Source organism: Mobula hypostoma, chromosome 13 (genome assembly GCF_963921235.1).
Source record: "Mobula hypostoma chromosome 13, sMobHyp1.1, whole genome shotgun sequence".
In the NCBI taxonomy this organism is placed as follows: domain Eukaryota; kingdom Metazoa; phylum Chordata; class Chondrichthyes; order Myliobatiformes; family Myliobatidae; genus Mobula; species Mobula hypostoma.
This window is the reverse complement of record NC_086109.1, coordinates 7630872-7655505: the sequence shown is the minus strand read 5'-3', so window position 1 is coordinate 7655505 and position 24634 is coordinate 7630872. Positions and strand designations below refer to the sequence as shown.

The following is a 24634-nucleotide window of genomic DNA, read 5'->3' as shown; positions in this document are numbered from 1 at the left end:
TGTTTTAAGCAGGAGATTTTGACATGGCCTGAAAATTGTGTGGCACATTAAATAATTTTTTGTAATATGCTATGAATATTTAGAAAGAAAATTGAAAAATCATATACTTTTGATTTTGTTTAGTAATTGAAGGGTAAAATGAAATACAGCACAACAAAGAAAATCTTTCCGGTTTCGTAAACTTTTTCTAGCTGTGTCCAATTCCAGCTGTGTGGCAACAAAGGTATGTGCGCAGGAGCATTTTGGTTATTGCACAGCTGCGTACCTGTGCTGTTGAGAAAGAAGAGTGTTGGTGTGTAACAGTACCTGCAGGAAGAGTAAACCAACTCTCTTTACATTGACTAACTGAAGGAGCTGGGCAGACTGGTGTACAAAAGACAGTTTGTGGTCTACAACTCAGTGTGGTATCTCAGAATGTCTTGTGGGAATCTAGGTTCTTTGGAATATAAAAATAAAGGAAGAGAGAGATTGGAGAGCAAAAGACTGAGAGAGAGAGAGAGAGAATGAGAGATACAGTCAGAGAGGTTGACAGATGGAACAGTTGAAGGTGGAGAAGAGAAGGAAAGAGAAAGTTTGGAGGGAAAGGGTGTAAGAGGGAGAGAGAGACAGATGGAATAGTCAAAGTGGAGAGAAGGAGAAAGAAATAGAGTGAGAAGGGAAAGTGAGAATGAGATAGACAAAGAGAGAGAGGGGTGAGTGCAGAGAGAGAGGAGAGCCACCAAGAGAGACCTGGGACAGATCAGTCATGATCATATTGGATGTTGGGACAGGACATAGGGGTCCAAATGGCCTACCTCTCCTATTTCTCTTCTGATTTGGTGAAGGTCCAGTGACGTGGATTCTTTGTTGAATGTTGCATGAGGAGCTCTCTTCTCCATCAATGCTGTCTGACCTGATGTGCTCCCCCAGCATTTTGTGTGTGTTGCTCTGGATTTCCAACAGCTGCAGAACCTCTTGTGTTTTCAGGAGGAGGGGGAGGTGGGTTCACTGTACAAGGCTGCGGTGAAATCATCTATCTCAAAGCAGCAGGTCGGTATCTTCGTGAACCTCCTTTTCTCACCTCCTTCGCTGCTCACCTCCTCTTCTCCTGGAGCATAAGTCAGTCCAGGTGGTTCAACTCTCCAAATAATGCAGGCTTTATTCCTAAACAGAAGTAATTTGTTCCAGATTATTAACAAGGTCTATGGTCTGTTTTTTTAATATTATGAGGACATACAGTCCTCTTTTATTGTCATTTAGTAATACATGCATTAAGAAATGATACAATGTTCCTCTGGTGTGATATCACAGAAACACAAGACAGACCAAGACTGAAAAACTGACAAAAACCACATAATTATAACATATAGTTACAACAGTGCAAGCAATACCATAACTTGATGAAGAACAGGCCATGGGCATGGTAAAAAAAAGTTCAATATCTCTCGAAAGTCCCATCATCTCACGCAGACAGGAGAAGGAAGAAAACTCTCCCTGCCATGAGCTTCCAGCGCCGCAAACTTGCCGATGCAGCATCCTGGAAGCACCCGACCACAGTCCGACTCTGAGATGTCCCAAAACTTCGAGCCTCCGTCCAGCCCTCGGACACTGAGCACCGAGCACCATCTCTGCCGAATGCTTTGACCCCAGCCCCGGCCGCCAGCAACAGGCAAAACCGAGGATTTGGGGCCTACCCTCCGGAGATTCTCGATCACACAGTAGCAGCGGCAGCGAACCAGGCATTTCAGAAGTTTCTCCAGGTGTTCCTCTGTGCCTTCTCACATCTGTCTCCATCAAATCAAAATTATGTACGGCCTCCTATTTAACAAATACGATATCATTTCACCGGAGAGGCTGCGCGCGCTGCATCGCACTGCCATCTTCTCCTCCCACCATAATGTTGGCCTTCATTAATCAGGGCATTTAGTTCAAGTGCCACGAGATAATGTTGCAACTCTGGTTAGAGCACACTTGGTGTATTGCGTTCATTTCTACTTTCTCATTATAGGAAGGATGTAGAAGTTTTAGAGAGGAGACTTACCAAGAAGCTGTCTGGATAAGAGAGCACGTCTCGCCCTGGGTTAGCTGCAGATGAAGGCAATCCGACTTAACCTCCACTTATCGAACACTAGCACCGTCAGATGTTTGATACACTAGCATCTCTGCCAACCCTCCCAACCCAGCTCCCTCCCACACCCGCTTTAGTATCTCCTTCTCTGGGCAATGCAACAGGCGACCCTGCGGCTTGAGGTCCTGGTCTGCTCAGCAACCAAGGCCACGCAGCCCTCCCACCGTCGATCTCGCCACAGCACCAGTGAAACTGGACTTGCAGTATCCTGCATTACCAACATCCAACAGGGCCTTGCCATCACAAGAAAAGTGCCCCAGACAATCATTCGCACCATTTGTTGGACCGTGCACATCTCTGACATCTTCATCCTCGGGAGTCTGCAGTGGGCTGCAATGTGGCACGCAACAAGCCCAGCTCACCTGCAATCGGGCAACTCACTAGTGAGGTAGGCCCGCTGTAGGTGATGTTCTTAATACCCAGCAGTGTCTCGCAGTCATAAAACAGACATAATGGACGGAAATGGCACCTTTAATTGGACCCAGGGAGGCTGCGACGACCGAGCGTGCCTTCATCTTACCAGATGTACAGGATGATAAGTGGCATAGGTCAAGTGGACAGCCAGAGATATTTTCAGAATCAGAATCAGGTTTAATATCAGTGGCGTGCCATGAAATCTAATGTCTTTGTGGCAGCAGTACAACACAATATATAATAATAGAAAAATGTGAATTACAGCAAATCGTTACATTAAATAGATAGTGCAAAAACAGAAACAAAATAGTAGTGAGGTAGTACCAATCTTCCGTCCGTGGACTCACTTTACACCGCACGCTGTCGGAGCAGTGTTGCCAGGATAATCAAGGACATGACCCACCCAGCCAACACACTTTTCGTCCCTCTTCCCTCCGGGAGAAGGCTCAGGAGCTTGAAGACTCATACGGCCAGATTTGGGAACAGCTTCTTTCCAACTGTGATAAGACTGCTGAACGGATCCTGGCCCGGATCTGGGCCGTACCCTCCAAATATCCGGACCTGCGTCTCGGTTTTTTTTGCACTACCTTATCTTCCCTTTTCTATTTTTTTATTTATGATTTATAATTTAAATTTTTAATATTTACTATCGATTTGTATTCCAGGGAGCGCGAAGCGCAAAATCAAATATCGCTGTGATGATTGTATGTTCTAGTATCAATTGTTTGGCGACAATGAAGTATAAAGTATAGTGTCATGCGATCAATATCCATTCAGAAATCTGATGGCAGAGGGGAAGAAGGTGCACGTGAATCACTGGGTCTGTGCCCTCAGGCTTCTGTACCTCCTCCCTGATGGGAGCGACTCCCAGGGTGGAAGTAGATAATACGAGGGTGCATAATTGTAAGTGTTTGGAGCAAAGTACAAGGGGGATGGTGCTGCTTGGTGGTGTAGTGGCATCAGCCCCAGACTTGGAGGCGAGAGGTTCTGGGTTCGAATCTGGCCGGTGCCTTGCACGCTTTCTATTCATGTTGGGTTGAGAGTCAAGCTAGCAACTTGGCCTCGTAAAAAACAGACAAAAATGCTAAGGAAACAGCAAGGTTGTCACCTGATACGCCACAAGGCACGGAGAGGAGCAATGTCAATGGGCACTATTTTACACAGAAATTGGTGAGTGCTTGGAACACTCTGTTGGGGTGGTGGTAGAGATAGATATATTAGGGACATTTAAAAAATGCTTAGCCAGGCACATGGACGATTGAAAAATAGAGGGTTATGTAGGAGGGAAGGGTTAGATTGATCTTAGAGTAGGTTAAGAGCACAGCATTGTGGGCTGAGGGGCCTGTACCGATTCTAAATTGGTGCCTGAAGCACCAAGGGAACTAATGCCAAGTAAGGCAGTTCCCCATTCTCTGAGAACCAGCTGTTAGTATTTGCAAGCAATAACATTTATATTTATTGTGTTATTTTTGTTTTTTTTTAATTGTGTTCTTTGTGCTTACTGTGTTTTTTTCCTGCTGCACCAGATCCCGGAGAAACAATCGTTTTGCTCTCCTTTACAGTCATTTACTGAAGAATGACAATAAACAATCTTGAATCTCCAATTTGCATTTTAATTTTTTTTCAGCAGAAGCTCTTGTAGCTTTCCTTCAAATGGAAGCTTCGGTTAACACCCCCCGCACCCCCTGCACCCCCTCCTCCCACCCTCAGAAATCCAGCTCTGGGACTGTACTCTATAAACGCCTGGCTCTCTTCAGCCATTAGTCAACTTGTCATGAACCCCATTGAGGTTAAGCAAATAACTCTGCCACTGCACCAGAATCTGTGACTGATTTCCGAGGACTAAGTGATATTTCACTGTCTTGAAGATGCTGCTCCCGCTGAACGCCATTCTTGTCTGTGAATTTAACTCTAAGCGAGCCAAAATTAACCCATTCAAGCATAGATTTGATTAAAAAATCTGATAAAGATTAGATCAGCTTTAATTCTCACACACACATGGAAACATGCAGTGAAATGGATCTTTTTGGGTCAAATCAAATCAGCAAGGATTATGCAGGGCATCCAGTGCCAAATCACTAACCCTAACCCAGAAAATACAGTCCTAATCAGTCCAACCTCTCTTCATAGCACATAGGGTCATAGAGTCATAGGGTGCTACAGCACAAACAGACCTTTCGGCCCATCTAAAGAGCATGTCTAAGGAGGAAAAGTTGAGCAAGTTAGGGCTTTTCTCTTTGGCATGAAGGAGGAAGCGAGGTGACTTAATAAAGATGTGCAAGATGGTAAACTATACAGATAGAGTGGACAGCCAGAGACTTTCTCCCACTGTCATTATGAGAGGGCGTATTTTGAAGGTGACTGTGGGGAACGTCTGAGGTAGGTTTTTTACACAGGGAGTGGTGGATGCACAAAATGCCCTGCTGGGGGTGGTGGTGGAGGCAGGTACGTTAGGAAGACTTTTATTTAGGCTCATAAGTGAAAGAAAAAGCAGGGCAACGTGGGAAGGGAGTGCTAGATTGAATTAATCTTGGACTAGGTGAAAAGGTCAGCACAATATTGTGGACCGAAGAGCCTGTGCTGTGCTGTAGTGTGTTCTGTGTTTTATTTTTAAGCAGGCTACTGAAACCATACAACTTTCTCCTGCTCTGAGTGCTTACGTCGTTATGGAGGTACGTGTGGTGGTCTGTTGGATCCAAGTGTGTGTTCGTTCTGGTGTCTCTAATGAAGGTTGAGAGTGTAACCATATAATCATATAACAATTACAGCACGGAAACAGGACATCTTGGCCCTTCTAGTCCGTGCCAAGCTCTTACTGTCACTTAGTCCCACCGACCTGCACTCAGCCCATAACCCTCCATTCCTTTCCTGTCCATATATCTACCCAATTTAACTTTAAATGACAACATCGAACCTGCCTCAACCACTTCTGCTGGAAGCTCGTTCCACACAGCTACCACTCTCTGAGTAAAGAAGATCCCCCTCATGTTACCCCTAAACTTTTGCCCTTTAACTCTCAACTCATGACCTCTTGTTTGAATCTCCCCCACTCTCAATGGAAAAAGCCTATCCACGTCAACTCTATCTATCCCCCTCATAATTTTAAATACCTCTATCAAGTCCCCCCTCAACCTTCTATGCTCCAAAGAATAAAGACCTAACTTGTTCAACCTTTCTCTGTAACTTAGAGATGAAACCCAGGCAACATTTTAGTAAATCTCCTCTGTACTCTCTCAATTTTATTGACATCTTTCCTATAATTCGGTGACCAGAACTGTACACAATACTCCAAATTCGGCCCATCGAGTCTGCTCCACCGTTCCATTATGGCTGATTTATTATCTCTCTCAACCCCATTCTCCTGCCTTCTCCCCATAATCTTTGACATCCTGACTGATCAAGAACCTATTAACCACTGCCGTAACTATACCCAATGACTTGGCCTCCATAGCCACCTGAATTCCACACATCCTCCCCCTCCAGCTAAAGAAATTCCTCTTCCTCTCCATTCCGAAGGGATGCCCCCTGTTCCGAGGTTGTGCCCTCTGGGTCCTAGATTCCCCCACTAAAGGAACGTCCCAGCTGAAAGAATGTTAAGGGGAACCTGAGGGGGATCTTCTTCACTCAGTGGGAGGTCTGAGCTGATGTTTGACACCCTGTTATTCACCTTAATCCATTTTACAAATTGTTGTCCTCACTCTTGGCCTATATGGTTGTTCCAGCCTGGTCATAATTACTGCTAAATCTGTTCATTGTAATTCCAGTTTCCAAGTCCTTAGTAGTGCTAATTAACAGAGAGGTTCAGAGAGTTGTGTGTGTTAATAAGGACTATCCCTCTTCTCTCGTTTAACTGTGATTTACAAACGAGTGCAGTGAGGACTTCTGAGCATTTTTATCTCCCAGAATGAAATTATAACATGATTACGTGGCTGTCACTCCACCGTTAATTAATCATTCTGTTTGCTACGATTCCGACTAATATATAACCCGACATTAGGACAATCCAGAACTATTACTCCAGATGTAAGCAGCGAAAGAAGGGAGATTTATGTAACATACACAAAACACCGGAGGAACTCAGCACATCAGGCAGCATCTAAGAAAATGTGTAAACAATTGATGTTTCGGGCCGCGACCGATCTCAGCCCGAAACATTGACTGTTTACTCTTTTCCACAGCTGCTGCCTGACCTGCTGAGTTCCTCCAGCATTTTGTGTGCGTTGCTCTGGATATCCAGCATCGGCAGATTTTCTCGTTTGTGGGAGATTTATGTAACCTTGTGAGCCTGGAGTTCTGATTCCTCAGGGCTTGCAAGACACCATCTGTGCGGGAGCTTGAGCAGTAATCATACTGGTGACGTTAAAATCAATTAAAAAAAATAAATAGAAAATAAATTAAAATAAAATGTTGCCATCAGTAATGGTCTCCTCTTCATCTTCTTAAACCCATCGCCCTTACTGGGGCACAGGCTGTCGACAACAGCTTGTCAGAGTCTTCTGTCCTGGGCCAGACTTTTGAACTGTCCCCGGGTGCAGCCCATCTTCTCGGTAAGATCCTTCCTCTTCCAGGGATGAGGTCTTTGGAGCTTCTGTTGGCGTTTCTGTAGCTCTGGGTTTCTATCGGATGGGTTACTAGCCCCATGTCCAACTCTCCTCCTTTCGTAGTCGGGCTTGGGACCGTCTGTGGCGGAATTAATCAGTAATGGTGGAACAACTGTATTGCTGGAGAAATCCACCTGATTAAGGGACCCTCACTGCCCAGGATATGCCCTCTTCTCAATACTACCTTCAAGGAGGAGGGACAGGAAACTGAAGGCACACACTCAACATTTTAGGAACTACTTCATCCCCTCCGCCTTCAGATTTCTGAACGGTCCAGGAACTCAACTTCTCTAATGCTCTTTTGCATTATATTGAAGACCCACATTGAATGTTTTAGGAACAGCTTCTTCCCCTCCACCATCAGATCCACTGAACGGACAATGAACACTATGTCACTATTTTACTCTCTCTTGTACTACTTATTTATTGTTAATATTTATTATTGTAATTTATAGTAATTATATTTTTTATGTATTGCACTGTACTGCTGCCACAAAACAATACATTTCATGACATAGATCAATGATAATAAACTTGATTCTGATTCTGATTAACTTAACTTCTGCAGTGAGAACTGTTGTCTTGAGGTTGTAAAATAGGAAGAGGATTGGCCACTCAGCCTGTTGCTCTGCTATCTAGTTACTACAGCAACAACAACAACAACAATGATAATAATAATAATAATGAACAGAGGGATTCCATGTGGCAATGCAGGACCAGGTGGTTAACACAAAAAAATTATTAAAAATACATAATAAAAGACCAACCAATTCAAGGTGATAAACGTAGAAAATGCTGGGGGAAACCAGAAACAATCCAACACGTTGCAGGATCCCGTAGCAGTTTAACTCAATCTGATTACTTACACAGCCACAATCAAGTGGCAAACACCATTCAACAAAATCTTGCTTTGAAATACACACTCATAAAAGAAACCATACCTTACTATAAACACGAGCCTGATCCAGTTTTAGAATCCGAATACCACAAATTATTTTATGATCGATCAGTTATTACGGATAGGATAATCCATAATAACTGTCCGGATATAATAATACAGGGTAAACAAGCAAGAACAGCTTATTTAATAGATGTAGCCATTCCAAACTCCCATAACATACAGAAATCAGTAAGTGAAAAATATCAGAAATATGCTGAATTAAAAGAGGAAATTGAAAGACTATGGAACATGAACAAGGTATACATTGTCCCAATAGTAATATCTACAACTGGTGTCATCCCAAAGGCACTACACAATAGCATTAAACAATTAGGACTACTCAGCATTATCTATGTAAATCTCCAGAAAGCCATTATACTAAACACCACTGGAATAGTCTGAAAGTTCCTAGCAATTGAGAAATGAGTTTGCTTGGCTATGCCCATACCTCAGGTTTTATTGGATTGAGCTGAGAAACAATAATAACGGAAAGATTTAAGGGGAATCTTTCTCACACTTGGTAGTGGGTTTATGGAGCAGGCTGCCTGTGGAAGTGGTGGAGGTGGGTACAATTAGAAATTAAAAAGAAAACATTTAGTTTATTCAAGTTCATTTATCGTATGTACATCAAAACATACGGTGAAATGGATTATTTGCGTTAACAACCAACACACCAAATGATGTGCAGCCCGCAAGTGTCGCCACACATTCTGGCGCCTGCACAGCATACCCACAATGCTTGGCAGAACACAAGAAGCAACAAAACAACAACAGTGACTCCTGAGTGACCCACATCGACAGTTCTCCTACTCCAGGACAAGCCTTGAGGCCTCCAGTCTTCAGACATCAGGCTTTAACTTCTAGACTTCCAATTAACATTTGGGCCTCAATCTCCGGCCGTGATTCCCATTCCAGTTGAAGATGAGACCCTGAATTCCAGGCTCAGACTCACACTCGTCGATTCATCAACCCTTATTCCACCTGCTTGCACTCACCGACCAATCTGGGACAGCCCAAAATCCACAGATATCCTTTGTCACAGGTGCACGTCTCTGGCCTTTGAGCATGGAGTGAAGGCCTAGACTTTGGATAGTCTTCGTTACCTCAAGCATAGGGTGGAGAACTAGAGTCTGGATGTCCTTCGTCCCACATTCACCTCACTGGCTTTTGAGCATAGAGCATAGGCCTAGACTCCAAAGACCAGCGTGGACTTAAAATTCCCAAAATGCCAGCATTTCATTCCTGAATGCAACAGGAGTTTTCCAATGTCACAAAATCCAATGAGGCACCAGGTTTTCAAGACAGTAACGTGCAAAAGAATGAGGACAGTATTGCCTTAGACATCCTTTCAGTCCTCAGCAGTTCGAGCACTGAGTATAGGAGTTGAGATGATATTTGCAGTCACTGGTGAGGGCACACTTTGAGTTTTGTGCACCCACGAAGGTCCTCACCCAGATATGGTGCAGAGGCTTGTGAATTTCCGAGATCCAGAGAGTGATGCCCTCTGGAGATTAGCTAACTCGAGTTAAACATGGCGATAAGGTCAAGGGGAAGGTTCCAGACAAAGAGTGATCCTATCTTTCACCCCTAACTCATGACCTCTAGTTGTAGTCCCACACAACCTCAGTGGAAAAAGCCTGCTTGCATTTACCCTATCTATACCCCTCATAATTTTATATACAATATCTTCTACATCCTAGCAAATAAATTACTAACCTATTTAACCTTTCCTTATAGCTCAGGTCCTCCAGTCCCAGCATCATCCTTGTAAATTTTCTTTATTTTCTTTGTCCTCTTGCATTCTTATTTACATTTTTCTGGTAGGTAGGTGAGTAAAACTGCAAATGATATTCCAAATTAGGCTTCAGCAACATCTTATACCATTTTAGGGTAACATCCCATCTCCTGTACTCAATATTTTGATTTATGAAGGCCAATGCGCCGAAAGCTTCCTTTACAATCTTATCTACCTGTGATACCGCCTTCCATGAACTATGGACCTGTATTCCCAAATCCCTGTGTCCTACCACACTCGCCAGAACCCTACAGCTCACCGTGTCAGACCTACACTAGTTGGTTCAACTGGTGCAACATCTTGCAGATGTCTGCATTAAATTCCATCTGCCATTTTTCAGCTCATTTTTCCAGCTACAGCTTTGATAGTTTTCCACACTGTCCACTACACCCCCAATCTGAGCATTATCCATAACTTTTCAAATCTAGTTAACCACATTATCATCCAGATGACAAACAACAATGGACCCAGCACTGATCCCTGCAGCACACCACTAGTCACAGGCATCCACTGCCTTGTCTTCATCAGCTCTCCTGGTAACTTCCTCGAAAAACGCTATTAGATTGGTTAGACATGACCTACCATGCAAGAAGCCATGCTGATTATCCCTAATCAGTCCCCGTCTATCAAATACTCATTTATCCAGTCCCTTAGAATACCTTCCAATAACTTTCCCACTACTCGCCAGCTTATAATTTCCTAGTTTATTTTTAGAGCCTTTCTCAAACAACGGAACAACCCTCCAATCCTCCGGTACCTCATCTTCTGCTAAGAATGATTTAAATATCACTGCTAGGGCCCCTGCAATTTCTGCACTTGCCTGCTACAGGGTCCAAGGGAACACCTTGTCAGGCCCTGGGGGTTTGTCCACCCTAATTTGCCTCAAGACAGCAGCACCTCCTGCTCTGTACCTGTATAGGGTCTGTGACCTCACTGTTGTTTTGCCTCCCTTCTACAGATTCCGTGTCCATCTCCCAAGTAAATACAGATGCAAGAAATCCGTTTAAGATCTCCCCTACCTGTTTTGGCTCCAACATAGTTGACCACTCTGATCTTCCAGAGGACCTATTTTGCCCCTTGTAATCCTTCTGCTCTTAATATAACCCTTAGGATTCTCCTTCAACTTGTCTGCTAGAGCAACCTTGTGCTTTCTTTTATCCCTCCTGCAAGTGTTCCCTTGCGTTTCTTATTCTCCTCAAGTACCTAATTTGTTCCTGCCGTGCACCTCCTTTCTTTCTTAACCAGGGCCTCAGTATTGTTTAAGAAGCACTTGGATATGTAGATGGAGGTGAGAGGCCTGGGGGGATATGGGCCTAACGCAAGAATTCATTACGAGCAAGGCAGACAGAAGGGCCATCATGGGCAGGTTGGGCAGAAGAGCCTGAATCCGTGCTGTGGTTCTCTCTATGGGTCTTATGCCCATGGCTCACATGACCAGCTTTGATCGTCTCAAAGATGCAGCCACTAAGGAAAATGCTTACAATTAAGAAACCCTTAAATCTATATTGGGAGGCAGGAGCAGGGGTGACAGACGCTCTGCAAATGGAATCAGTTAAACTATGCCGCGGTGTTGATCGCATGCCTGTTAATCAGTTCGAAGCTGAATTGTACATTTATTCACTCCATTAAACTTCAATGGTCTCGAAAGCCCGGCTGTCTCTGGAAACAATTTTCATTTTACAAACCATAAATTATGCCAGAAAAACGAATTAATTGTTGTGGTAATTTGGTGCAATGCACACACGTCTTTGCAAAGCAATAGTTAAGTATTTTTACTGCTAATTACTTAGGACTAGGCTTCTCAGAAACAGTTCCAGACAAAGTGACACGGTAGGAGGCAAAACCAGCGATTCAGGAACAGCTTCCTCCCCTCTGCCATCCGATTTCTGAATGGACATTGAACCCGTGAACACCACCTCACTACTTTTTATTTCTATTTTTGCACCACTTATATAATGTAACTATTATATACTATATATACAGTTATATTTATACATGTGTTCCTCTGCACAATGCTGTTGTAATGCATAGTTATTTGTGTCATCTTGGTGAGAGTGTCTGATGTTGAAAGACCTAAAACACCCGATCACCCCAGGTTACATCACTGACGATGTGTCCCAGTGCGGCCAGGGATGTGTCTCAGTGTCAGTTACTGTCATCTTCCTGTCAGCTTGAACCAGTCTGGCCATTCTCCTCTGACCTCTCTCATTAACCAGGCTCTCTTGCCCACTGAACTGTCACTCACTGGATATTTCTTTTGTTTTTTGCACCATTCTCTGTAAACTCCAGAGACCGTTATGCATGAAAATCTCCGGAGATCAGCAGTTTCTCAGAGACTCAAACCACCTTATCGGGCACCAACAATCATTCCCCGGTCAAAGTCAATATATCACATTTCCTTCTCATTCTGATGTTTGCTCTGAACAACAAGCGCTTAATGGTGATTCCTTTGCTTGCATCTTTGGAAACAGCTCTATTTCCATCTTTAATATCTCTATGTTTCCCTTTCAGGGTTCTTTTGAAGACCCTGACCTGGAGTTACACACTGACTATGGTTCTTTGAGGGAATGGAACCCGTTCTCGGGGTTTCACGACTGGCTGTTATTTGGCACGCCAAGGACGCGGCCTAAGAGCTTCACTCGCATTCAGAGGTTGAGATCTCGTGGCTCTGGAGACAGACAGATCGAAGCTTGGTGCCCGGCAGGAGATCGGTGTGTCGTGGGAGTCGGAAGGTCTACGGCTGAGGGCCCAGAGACCTGAGATCTTTGGGCACAGAGCTCGGAAAAAACAATGCAACAGACATTTAACATTGTAAACCAACAAGTTTTTTGCTATGTCTCTCCTCTCACTGTGAAACGGAGACATCCCTTTCTCCCTTATAATGGAGAGAGAGAGCGTGTGGTATGTCGAATACCGGGTGAACAAGTAGTCTTTGGGGTACTGCAGGTCTGTGTCTTTGCTGTTGCTTTGCTGCACGCTTGAGTGCTTGGAGGTGGGTGCTGATGTTTTTTTTTTGCTTTTGTGGGGAGGGGGGATCGTTGCTTGCTGCTGCTTACTCGCGGGAGGGAGGGGAGCTGGGGGCACTTTGGGGTTCTAACATTTAACTGTTCATTCTTTGGGGGCACTCCTCTGTTTTCATGGATGGTTGTGAAGAAAAAGCATTTCAGGGTGTATATTATATACATTTCTCTGACAATAAATGTACCTTTGAAACCTTTGAAGTGAACCTCTTGGCCATGTCTGCATGCTTTTATATATTGAGTTGCTGCCCCATGATTGGCTGATTTGATATTTGCACTAACGAGCAGGTGTACCTAGTAAAGTGGCCATTGAGAGTATGAACACTGTCTCACATGGTAGGTCTCAAGAAAATACCTTTGCAATTCATGTAAGATAGATTAAGATAGATTAATATTAAATTTATTTGTCACATGTATATCAAAACATACAGTAAAATGTATCATTTGTGTTAACAACCAGTCCGAGGATGTGTTGTGAATAGCCCAAAAGTGTCACCATGCTTCCAGCACCAACTTGGTATGCCTACTAACTCTAACTCTAACCTACTAACTCTAACTAATTTATTGGAAATTGGGAGGAAACCAGGGGACCCGGAGAAAACCCACATGGTTGTGGAGTGGACGTACAAACTCCTGGTAGACAATGGTAGGAATTGAACCCCAATGTTAAAATTGCCAGCCCTATATATATTAGCCACACAAATAAGGATTTTAGAACATAGAACATAGAATAGTACAGTACAGTACAGGCCCTTCAGCCCACAATGTTGTGCCAACCCTTAAACTCCACCTCCCATATAACCCTCCACCTTAAATTCCTCCATATACCTGTCTAGTAATCTCTTAAATTTCACTAGTGCATCTGCCTCCACCACTGGCTCAGGCAGTGCATTCCACGCACCAACCACTGTCTGAATAAAAAAGCTTCCTCTAATATCCGCCTTGAACTTCCCACCCCTTACCTTAAAGCCATTTTGATGAAAGTATTTTCTTGCAGAGGAGTTTAGATGAATTCTTAAAAATCTGAGAGACAAGATGTGAGCAGTTTTGGGCCTCTTATCTAAGAACAGATGTGTTGGCATTGGAAACAGTCCAAGGGAGGCTCGTAAGAATGATCCCATAATCCCATAAGACCATAAGATATAGGAGCAGAATTTGGCCATTTGGTCCATCGAGTCTGCCCTATCATTTCATCACAGCTGATCCATTTTCCTCTCAGCCCCAAACTCCTCTTCTCCCCCCATATTCCTTCATGCCCTGACTAATCAAGAATACATCAACCTCTGCCTTAAAGCTACATGAAGACTTGAGTCATAATTCATTGAAGGTGGCATCACAAACAGGTTCACAAACAAGCATTTGGCACATTGGCCTTCATAAAACAAAATATTGAATACAGGAGATGGGATGTTATGTTGAAGTTGTATAAGACGTTGGCGAAGACTATTTTGGATTATTGAGTGCAGTTCTGGTCACCTGCCGACAAGAAAGATGCCAACGAGATTGAAAGCGTGCAGAGAAAATTTGCAAGAATCAGAATTGAGACCTGAGTTATTGGGAAAGGCTGAATAGCTTAGGACTTTATTGCCTGGAGTGTAGGAGAATCAGGGGAGATTTGATAGAGGTAAATTATAAGGGGTTTAGATAGGGTAAATTCAAGCGGACATTTTCCCTCTGAGTTTGGGTAAAGGGTGAAAGGTGAACTGCTTAAGGGGAAGAAAGGGTAAACTTCTTCCCTCAGAAGGTGGTGTGAGGGTGGAACAAGCTGCCAACAAAAGTGGTGGATGCAGGTTCAATTTCAACATTTAAGAGAAATTTGGATAGGTCCTTGGATAAGGAGGGGGTATGGAGGCTCAGGTGCAGGCCAGTGGGACTCAGCCGATTAATAGTTTAGAATGGACTAGATGGGTCAGGTGGCCCGTTTTGTGCTGTAGTGCTCTCTGACTCTGTGACTGTATGTGACAGTCATTTCTGTTGGACGTTAGATCATGGTGTCTGGGGGCTTGCTACTACACGGTGGGTGGAGGGGGGAGGGCTGATGTTTGCTGAAGTGAGTGGGGGAGAGGTGATGCTTTGCTGCTGTATTACTATCATTCACTCTTTGGGTTTTTTTCTCTCTGTTTCGTGGCTGTCTGTGAAGAGTAAGAATTTCAGGTTGTATACTGTGTACATTCTCTGATATTAAATTAAACCACTGAACCATTGAATTTTCATGATAAATGTCATCATTTCACTCCAAAGGAGTAATGGAAGAAGGTTTTAAGCTCTTCTCCTATTAACTCTGATCACCCAATGGAGCTGCAGAGACCTCGAGCCTCGCAAAGCCACTTCTCAACTTGTAAGTTTGCCTCAGCCATTGAATAGATCTCCTCCCACTTCATAGGAATTGCATCCCTTCCCCTTGCTACATGAGAAAAATTGCCAAGGTTCTCATCTCCAATGCAGTACAGAACCCAGGCAAATTATACAGAGAGGAGCACAGGGAAACCAATGTAAATGTTGCTGTGTCTGAATCTAAAACTATAAGACGTAGGAGCAGAATCTGGGCCCGTACTTGCTGGAGTTTAGAAGAATGAGGGGGAATCTCATTGAAACCTATTGAATGTTGTAAGACTTAGATAGAATGGATGTGGAGAGGATGTTTCTTATAGAGGGTGAGATTAGGACTAGAGGGCATTGTCCCAGAATAGAAAGATGTCCCTTTAGAACAGAGATGAGGAGGAATTTCTTCAGCCTGTGGATGGTGTACCTGTGGAATTCATTGCACGGATGTCTGTGGAGGCCAAGTTATTGGGTATATTTAAAGCTGAGGTTGATAGGTTCTTGATTCGTAACGGCATCAAAGATTTCAGGGAGAAGGCAGGAGAATGGGGTTGAGAGGGATAATAAATCAGCCATGATGGAATGGCGGAGCAGACTCGATGGGCCAGATGTCCTAATTCAAGATTCAAAGTACATTTGTTATCAAGGAATGTATAAATTATACAACCTTGAGATTTGTCTGCTTACAGGCCAACCAAGAAACCCAAAAGAACCCAATTAAAACAAAAATAAAGACCAACCCCCAGTGTGCAGAGAAAGAGAAAACAAACACAAACAATAGGAGCAACAGCACATTGTCCGAACCAAACTGAATGCTTGGATCCAAATCCCGGGAGCAGCCCAGAGTAGGCCCAAAGCCTTGATATTCAGTTCATCATAATAGTGGTGCAAATCGTCGCAGACACAAAGCACAGCAGCCAGGGGACAGTCTCACTTGTCATGGAGAGGAGAGCCCCCAGTCTATCTGGTCCAAACAATAGATCATACCTCACATTAGGATCCAAGCTCCACCACATCGAATCACTCAGGCCTAGAACACACCATCCAGCTATTCGCTTTGGGCCTAGATTTCACTGCTGAGAAATCCGTTCTTAACCTCCCCAAGTCGACTCGGTGCTTCAAAAAAAATGTTTTTTCAATTCTTCTCCTATGTCTTGTAGCTTTATGATTTAGAAGTGCACAATCCAGTCGAAGATTTATTTTGATCGTTCATTTTTATTTGCACAGTTATCACTGGGGAGCACAGGCAGAGATCTGTTGGCTCAGTAGCATAGCAGACATGATTAGCTGCTACCTTCACCACTGGCACACTCCAGCTTGATAATATTTATGTACCAATGTTGAATTTCTACTAATTAACATTTCTTACAACAGGCACAATACACAGTGAAAAAGTGGTTACAATCTCTTGCGGGTTGGCTGTCAGCTTTAATATCCTGAAAGATAATTATTAATTTATGTCTTCAAAAGATTTACAGAGTTGCTGCTTACTATTGCAACATTACGATGTCCTAGATTTGAACTTTGTCAGTCTGTGAGGGAATGTACTGTTCTATTTTAAAATATTCAAGTATTATAGTAGTTTCTTGGCAAAAATGCAGTTTGGTTATCTGAATAAAAATTACTGTCAGACCCTTCTGCTAGAATAGGAAACCACTATCTTGTTAACGCCTAATCCTTTCCATAACCATCAATGCAATGTCAAAAGTTCATTGGTTGGAAAGAGACTGCTCAGTCCAATCTGTTTGTTGTCCAAATGGGGTTGTTTAGGTCAAGCTCACTTGCCAAGCCCTCAGGGGCAGAGCCCTTATGGTTGATGAAGGGCCAAAGACTGGCCTGGCCAAGGAGTCTCGAACCAGGGGTCACACTGTACAGGAGCAGAAATCACCTCGGAGGGCTGTAAACTCAGCCAGCTCCATCGCATGCACTAGCCTCCTCACCGTCGAGGACATCTTCAGAAGATGATACCCCAAACAAGCAGCATCCATCATTAAGAAAGCCCACCACTCAGGATACGCCCCCTTCTCATTGCTACCATCAGGGAGGAGGTACAGAAGCCAGAAGACCCAACTTAACATTCTTGGAACAGATCCTTCCCTTCCACCATCAGACTTCTGAACAGACAATGAACCCATGAACACCACCTCACTATTCATGCACTCTTTCTGCACTACTTGTTTAATTTTTGATATTATGTATTTCTCAGTGTAATTTATGTAAGGCATTTGTACGTTCTCCCCATGACCACGTGGGTTTCCTCTGGGTGCTCCAGTTTCCTCCCACAGTCCAAAGACGAACTGGTTAGTAGGTTAATCGGTCATTGTAAATTGTCCCGTGATTAGGCTCAGATTAAATAGGGGGATTGCTGGAAGAGCCCAATCCACACTGTATCTGAATAAAAATAGAATAGAATAAAAAATAGTATATTTTATACACTGCACTGTACGGCGGCCACACAAAAAAAATCACAACATCCCATCAGAGATAATAAAACTGATTGTGATTTGGATTCACAGTCGTTTGGGACTGAGATACATTTCTTCATGCACTGGGTTGTAGCTGAGAGATACGAAGGGCTCAGTCACTGAGCTGGATAGACTCCTAGATATCAAGGAAGCTACCAGGATGAACTAAGGGAGCCCATCCAGGTGGCAAAGGTTTCTGTCTCTGCATCCTAGGTGGATAATGAGTTCACATCCCTAACACTGGTTGAGTCATAAACTGGTAAATTGGTTTACTACTGCCACATGTGCCACGTTACAGTGAAATCCTTTGTTTTGTATGCCATCCATACAATCCTTCCATCACATCAAAATATTGACCCAATGCAAGGGAAAAGTTCTCGAAGAAAGTTCTCGGCCCAAAACATTAATAGTTTATTTACTTCCACAGGTGCTGCCTGACCTGCTGAGTTTCTCCAGCGTTTTGTGTGTGTGTTGCTCTGGATTTCCAACATCTGAAGACTTTCCTGCATTTATAATCATAGGGCAGTGGTTAGTGTAATGCCATTATAATGCCAGAGACCTGTGTTCACTTCTGTCTACAAGGATTTCTGCATTCTTCCCGTGACTGCGTGAGTTTCCTCCGGGTGCTCTGGTTTCCTCCCACATTCCAAAGACGTACGCGTTTAGGGTTAGTGAGTTGTGGCCGTGCTACGGCAACACTTGTGGGCTGTCCCCAGCTCGTCTAGACGTCATTGGTCATTGATGCCAAATAACATGTTTCACTGTAAATGCGAAAAATAAAGTTATTCCTTAACCTTACCCAATCTCCCACCCACCCGATGGTATGGAGGAGGTTTCTGAATGACTGGGATGGGAGAGGTCGATTATTGGTTGCTGTTACAGAGCCTGGTTTTAATTCTAATAAAAACTCTTTGACCTTAAACATCAACTCTGTTTCCCTCCCCAGGCCTGCTGGGTATCTCCCATGCTCCTGGAGTTATGTCAGTTATCACTGGTCAATATAGCAGAGGGTGAAATATGAGAATAAGCATTCCTTCCGGAGGTTTCTGCTTGCTCAGTTTTCTCAGACGGCATTGTCTCTGAAGGGGAATGTCAAAGGGCAGTTCATTCGCAGTGCTCGCTTCTTTCTACCAGGAAACAGAGTCAGAATCCAGCTTATTGCCATTGACGTACAATGTGAAATTTGTTTTTTTGCGGCAGCAGTACAGTGCGAGACATAAACAATACCATCAGCCAGCCGACAGTGTGGTGGCGTCCTCACCAGACTTCCAGCCGAGTTCTCCTGGGTTCGAATCCGGCCAGCCTCTTGCACGCTTTCCATCCGTGCTGGGTTGAGTGTCGAGCTAGCGGCTTGGCCTCGTGAAAAACACAATCAGAAATGATAAAGGAATGGCAAGGTTACCACCTAGTGCGCTACAAGGCGCAGAAAGAAACAAGAATAAAAATTGCAATAAGGAATATTAAGAAGTTTTACTAAGAAGTGGAAAACCAAGAGCATAATAGTGAGGTAGCACTTGTGGGTGTCATGAGCCCCGTGGGCATATGTGGCTTGCCATAGGGCGTTGGGCGTCTAGGTGTCTCGAGCACCCGAATTTACTAATTGTTGTCTTAACTACAGTTGTATGCCCTTGTGCTTTCTAGTCAATCTTGTCAAGTTAATTGTGACTTGTATGGGTTTCTGCCTTCTCTGATTATTTAAAGCAGACTCCTGTTTAATGCTATTTGTGGAATCCTTGTGTTGAGAATGACTTGTGTCACTGTGTTGCTTGGCCCTGCTACTGATGCTCTGTTAATATTCCTATGAATACCTCTTCTTTCCATCTCTGCATGGGAGTACACCGTTTCTCCACACCTGGGTTCAGTCATTGCCAGCACTCACCGTGACAGGGTCTACTATTTCTCCACACCTGGGTTCATTCCTGCCGATGACCACCATGACGACGGGTATGTGGACTGTTCAGAAATCTGATGATGGAGGGAAGAAGCTGGTCCTGAAACGTTGAGGGTGGGTCACCAAGTCATTGGGTATATTTAAAGCGGAGTTTGGTAGGTTCTCAATTAGTAAGAGTGTCAAAGGTTATGGGGAGAAGGCAGGTAAATGGGGTTAAAGGGATAATAAATCAGCCATGGTGGAATGGTGTAGAAGACTCGATGGTCCAAATAGCCTCTTATGTCTTATGGGTCTTTAGGCTGCTGTACCTCCTCCCTGATAGTAGTGCTGAGAACTAGGTATGTCCTGAATGGTGAGGGTCGTTAATGTGGCCTTCCTGAGGCATCGCCTTTGGAAGATGTCCTCAATGATGAGGAGGCTAGTGCTCACGATGGAGCTGGCTGAATCTACAACCTTCTGCAGCTCCTTCAATCCTGTTTATTGGCATCTCCATACCAGTCAGAATGCTCCCCACGGTATAGCTGTAGATAGTTGCCACAGTCTTTGGTGATCATACCAAATCTCATCAACCTCCTAATGAAGTATAGCTGCTGGCGTGCCCCCCTTCCACGACTGCATCAATATGCTGGGTCCAAGTTGGATCCTCAGAAAGGCTGACACCCAGGAACTTGAAGCTGTTCTCCCTCTCGACTGCTGACCCCTCGATGAGGACTGGAGGGCTTTCTCCTGACTTCCCCTTGCTGAAGTCCGCCACCAGTTCCTTGCTGTTGCAGACATTGGGTGGAGGTTGCTGTTGTGACAGTAACTGGCCCTGTTCAGTAAATGAACAAAACTACTGCCTTCCAGTCTCAGCTGTCAGCCCCCAGTTCTGAAATACTTTGATCGGCCTTCACTAGCAGCAACAAGAAGCTTGCAAAAAGGGACAGGCTTAGTCAGGACATAAAATATTGAAAAGTATGTTACAGGTGCAGGCTCTTTAGCCTGCAGTGTTGTGCCAAACTAATTAAACTAATAATTCAGTGCCTGACTAAACTAATCCCTTCTGCCTACACAAGGTCCACATCTCTGCATATTCATGTACGTCTCGGAAGTTATCCATCATGTCGGGCAATGAAAGCAAACCTGTGTGTAAAGTGGAAAATCCATTGCGCTAGGGCAGTTCCACCCTCCGGACCTCAGGCGCCTGGGTCCAGCGGCACAGGCAAGCGCCACAGACCGGGACCTTTCTTGGTTGCAGTGGATGACCGTGACGTCTTCTGAGCCTCGTCATGCCCGTCGCTCTCCACGGAGCGTCGCAGAGCCGCCTTCCTGGCCGTTGGATCTCACTGTGGGTCTCATCCGGCCCGTCCGCCGGAGCCGAGTTCGCATGCTGGGACAGGCATGTCCCAGTTCCTCCAGGGTCTGAGGCGGCCGGCTCCCCTCCCCTGGTGTAGCCCTCTCGCTGAAGCGGTGTACCAGGGTGTGGCTGCTGTCACATGCAAACAGCGAGTTGCAGAAGTTAGTCTAGCACAGGACTGTGGGCTAAAGGGTCTGTTCCCCCCTGTAATGTCCCCTTCCGTGTTCTGTGTTCTGACTAAGTCTGGCCTTTTGCTGCTTGGAGTCACAGGTGAGAGGTGAGTGTCCAGTAGGCATCAAAGGTGAGCGAGCTGCCCCAGAATGGACATGGCAAGCCCCTTCACCAGAGGTGCTACCCCTCCCTGGACACTCCATACCTGTGTCTCATAAAAGCTTTATACATGCCTCCACCACTGGGTAGTTTATTCCAGGTACTCACCACTCTCCATGAATGAGGTTTGTCCTATTCTTCTCCTTTGAATTTACCCCCTCTCACCTTCAATTCATGCCCTCTGGTATTAGATGTTTCAATCCTGGGAAGAAGATACCAGCTATTTAGTCTATAAAGGCCTCTTACAATCCCATAATCTCCTATCAGTCTCTACTCAGCTTCTGCTACAGAAAAAACAACCCAGATTTGTCCAACCTCTCCTTGTAGCACATGCCCTCTAATCCAGGCAGCATCTCTTCTGCACCATCTGCAAAGCCGAGTCAACAAAGTACTAATAACACGCTTCCTTACCTGGCCTTTGTAACTCCCTATCCAACTGGATCCTTGATTTCCTCACCAAGAGGCTGCAATCAGTTTAGATTGAAAATAACATCTCCTCCACGGTGGCTGTCAACACAGAACTTCAACACATCCTTTCCTCCTCAGAAAGGATGTGTTGTCATTGGAAAGAGTCCAGAGGAGGTTCATGAGGATGTTTCTGAGAATGAAGGGGTTAACATATGAGCCAGTGCTTGGCAGCTTTGGGCCTGTACTCATTGGAATTTAGAAGAATCCGGTGGGGGGGGGATTCGTAATGAAATTTGATGAATGTTAAAAGGACCAGATAGGGTGGATGTGGAGAGGATATTTCTTCTTGTGGGGGTATCCAGAACTAAAGGGCACAGCCTCAAAATTAAGGGGCAACCTTTTAGAACAGAGATAAGGAGGAATTTATTTCGCTAGAGAGTAGTAAATCTGTGGAATGCTCTTCCACAGGCTGCAGTGGAGGCCAAATCCATGGGTACATTGAAGGCGGAAGTTGATCGTTTCCAGATTGGTCAGGGCACCAAAGGTTATGGTGAGAAGGCAGGTGTATGGAGTTGAGTGGGATCTGGGATCAGCCATGATGGAATGGTGGAACTGACTTGATGGGCTGAATGGCCTTATTCTACATCTATGTCTTATGGTCTTATCTCAACGATGCATACTTAGCTCACTGCTCTACTCTCTTTACACCCATGACTGTGTGGCTAAACACAACTCAAACACCATCTGTAAATTTGCCGATGACATATCTGTTGTCGGCAGAATCTCAGGTGGTGGTAAGTCAAGATGCTTGTCAGAGTGAGCTAGACCAGGTGGTTGAGTGGTGACACAGCAGCAATTTTGCACTCAATGTCAGTAAGACCGAGGAATTGATTGAGCAGTTCAGGAAGTGGAAGTGGAGGAAGGACACTTCAGCCCTCATTCAGGGATCAGCAGAGGAAAGGGCGAGCAATTTCAAGTTGCTGGGTGTCAATGCTTCTGAAGATCCATCCTTGGCCCAACAAACTTCTGCAATTACGAAGAAGGTGCAATAGCAACTATATTTCATTAGGAATGGAGGAGATTTGGTATGTCACCAAAAACTCTAGCAAATTTCTACAGATATTTACTGATCTTTGGCCCATCTAGTTTGTGCTGAACTGTTATTCCGCCCAGTCCCATCATTTACTCCTGGACCATAGCCCTCCATAGCTCTCCCAAGCATTTACTTCCCCCAATTTCTCTTGAAAACTTCAATCAAACCTCCATTTTTGTGGTGGCTCTGACAAGTTTCTGCAAAGCTTTCAATGAAACAACAAAGAATATTATTTTAATCTGTGAGAATGCATGACAGAGACATTTGCCAGTAACCTAGTATGCAAACAACAGGCGGCCCTAATAAACCAGCTTTATTTCAGATATTCTGACTTCAGGACTGCAGGTTCCTCAGCTCTTTCCGGCACCCCTACGGGAAATCCATCACCCCCCCCCCGCCCACCGCACCCCAGTCTAATCCCCAGCCTTGCTAAACCCGATATGAATCTGACCTTCTGTCCAAATATCTCTGAAAGCGCACTGACCAGACAAAGGGTTAACACACACTGGCTGAATGTGTTGTACATTCAAGTCACATACTGAGGAATGATTAATTATCAGAGCCAGTTGAAACTGCGTGTTCCATTTGAGGCACGGGTTCACCCTGGGGAAAAGTGTGTGATTTGTACGGCGATTTATCAAGCATATAGATTACTTGTGTGTTTCTCAGCATGCTTTTTCTCTGCCTCTTTATGAGCTTACTCCATTAGAAATGTTCGGAGGTCAACATTATCCTCCATTGATTTCCATCCGAGCATTCTGCACTTGTACCTCGTCTCCGCTACAATATTCCAACCCAGGTTCATTACTAAAATGGGGATGTTGCTTGCAAAACATATATCATTGAATCCAGGCCGCTGGTACCACAGGACCTTCAATGAAACCCTGACTGAACTGAGAATCAGGTTTATTACTACTGACATATGTTATGAAATTTGTTGTTTTGCAGCAGCAGTATGGTGCAATGCATAAAAATCACTGTTAATTACATAAATAAATACTTACTGTAATTTTTACTGCATAGGCTAAAAATAATAAAATATTTTTTTAAGGCATCCGTTAGTCTTGCGAGACCATGGATCTGCGCCTGGAAAGTCTTCACTCTCCAGGGTGCAGGCATGGGCAAGGTTGTATGGAAGACCAGCAGTTGCCCATGCTGCAAGTCTCCCCTCTCCACGACACCAATGTTGACCGAAGGGCATGAGGACCCATACAGCTTGGCACCAGTGTTGTCGCTGAGCACTGTGTGGTTAAGTGCGCTGGGGCTCGAACTCACGACCTTCAGATCGCTAGTCAAACACCTTAACCACTTGGCCATGTGCCCAAAAAATAATAAAATAATTGTTCCTATATATATATAGTCCACTTACCCTTTTTAGAATCAGAATCATCAGAATCAGTATCAGGTTTATTGTCATTAACCTATTTGTGAAATTTACTATTTTGTGGCAACAGTACAATGCCACAAAATAACACTATAAAATATAAACAATAAAATACAAACAATATAAGACATAAAATACACTACAAGTTACAATGATAAATAAAAAAATTGTAACCAATGGTACTTTTACTATATACAGACAGAACTCTGCAAAAAACTTAGAACAATGCTTTTAATAAAAATCAAAGACTTTCGAACAATGCCAGTAACCTTAGTAATTTTATGTACTGCACTGTACTGCTGCCACAAAACAGTAAGTTTCATGACGTACAGTATTGTGCAAAAGTCTTTGCGTGCACACACACACACACACACACACACACACACACACACATCTGTAGATGCAAACTTCCCACTATTCAGGACATTTACAAAGACAGATGTGTGAAAAGGGCATGAAGGATCATTGGGGACCCGAGTCACCCCAACCACGAACTGTTCCAGCTGCTACTATCCGGGAAATGGTACC

The 24634-nt window shown here is 44.2% G+C and overlaps 1 long non-coding RNA gene across 1 annotated transcript in view; it reads right to left on the bottom strand.

Moving 5' to 3' along the window:
• Window positions 1-16558, bottom strand: part of LOC134355397 (uncharacterized) — a 93398-nt gene extending 76840 nt beyond the window's left edge. Inside the window, exon 1 of the long non-coding RNA XR_010020059.1 lies at window positions 16187-16558. This is a non-coding gene — a long non-coding RNA (uncharacterized LOC134355397). The remainder of the gene's footprint in view (window positions 1-16186) is intronic.
• Between the last annotated feature and the right edge of the window lie 8076 nt (window positions 16559-24634).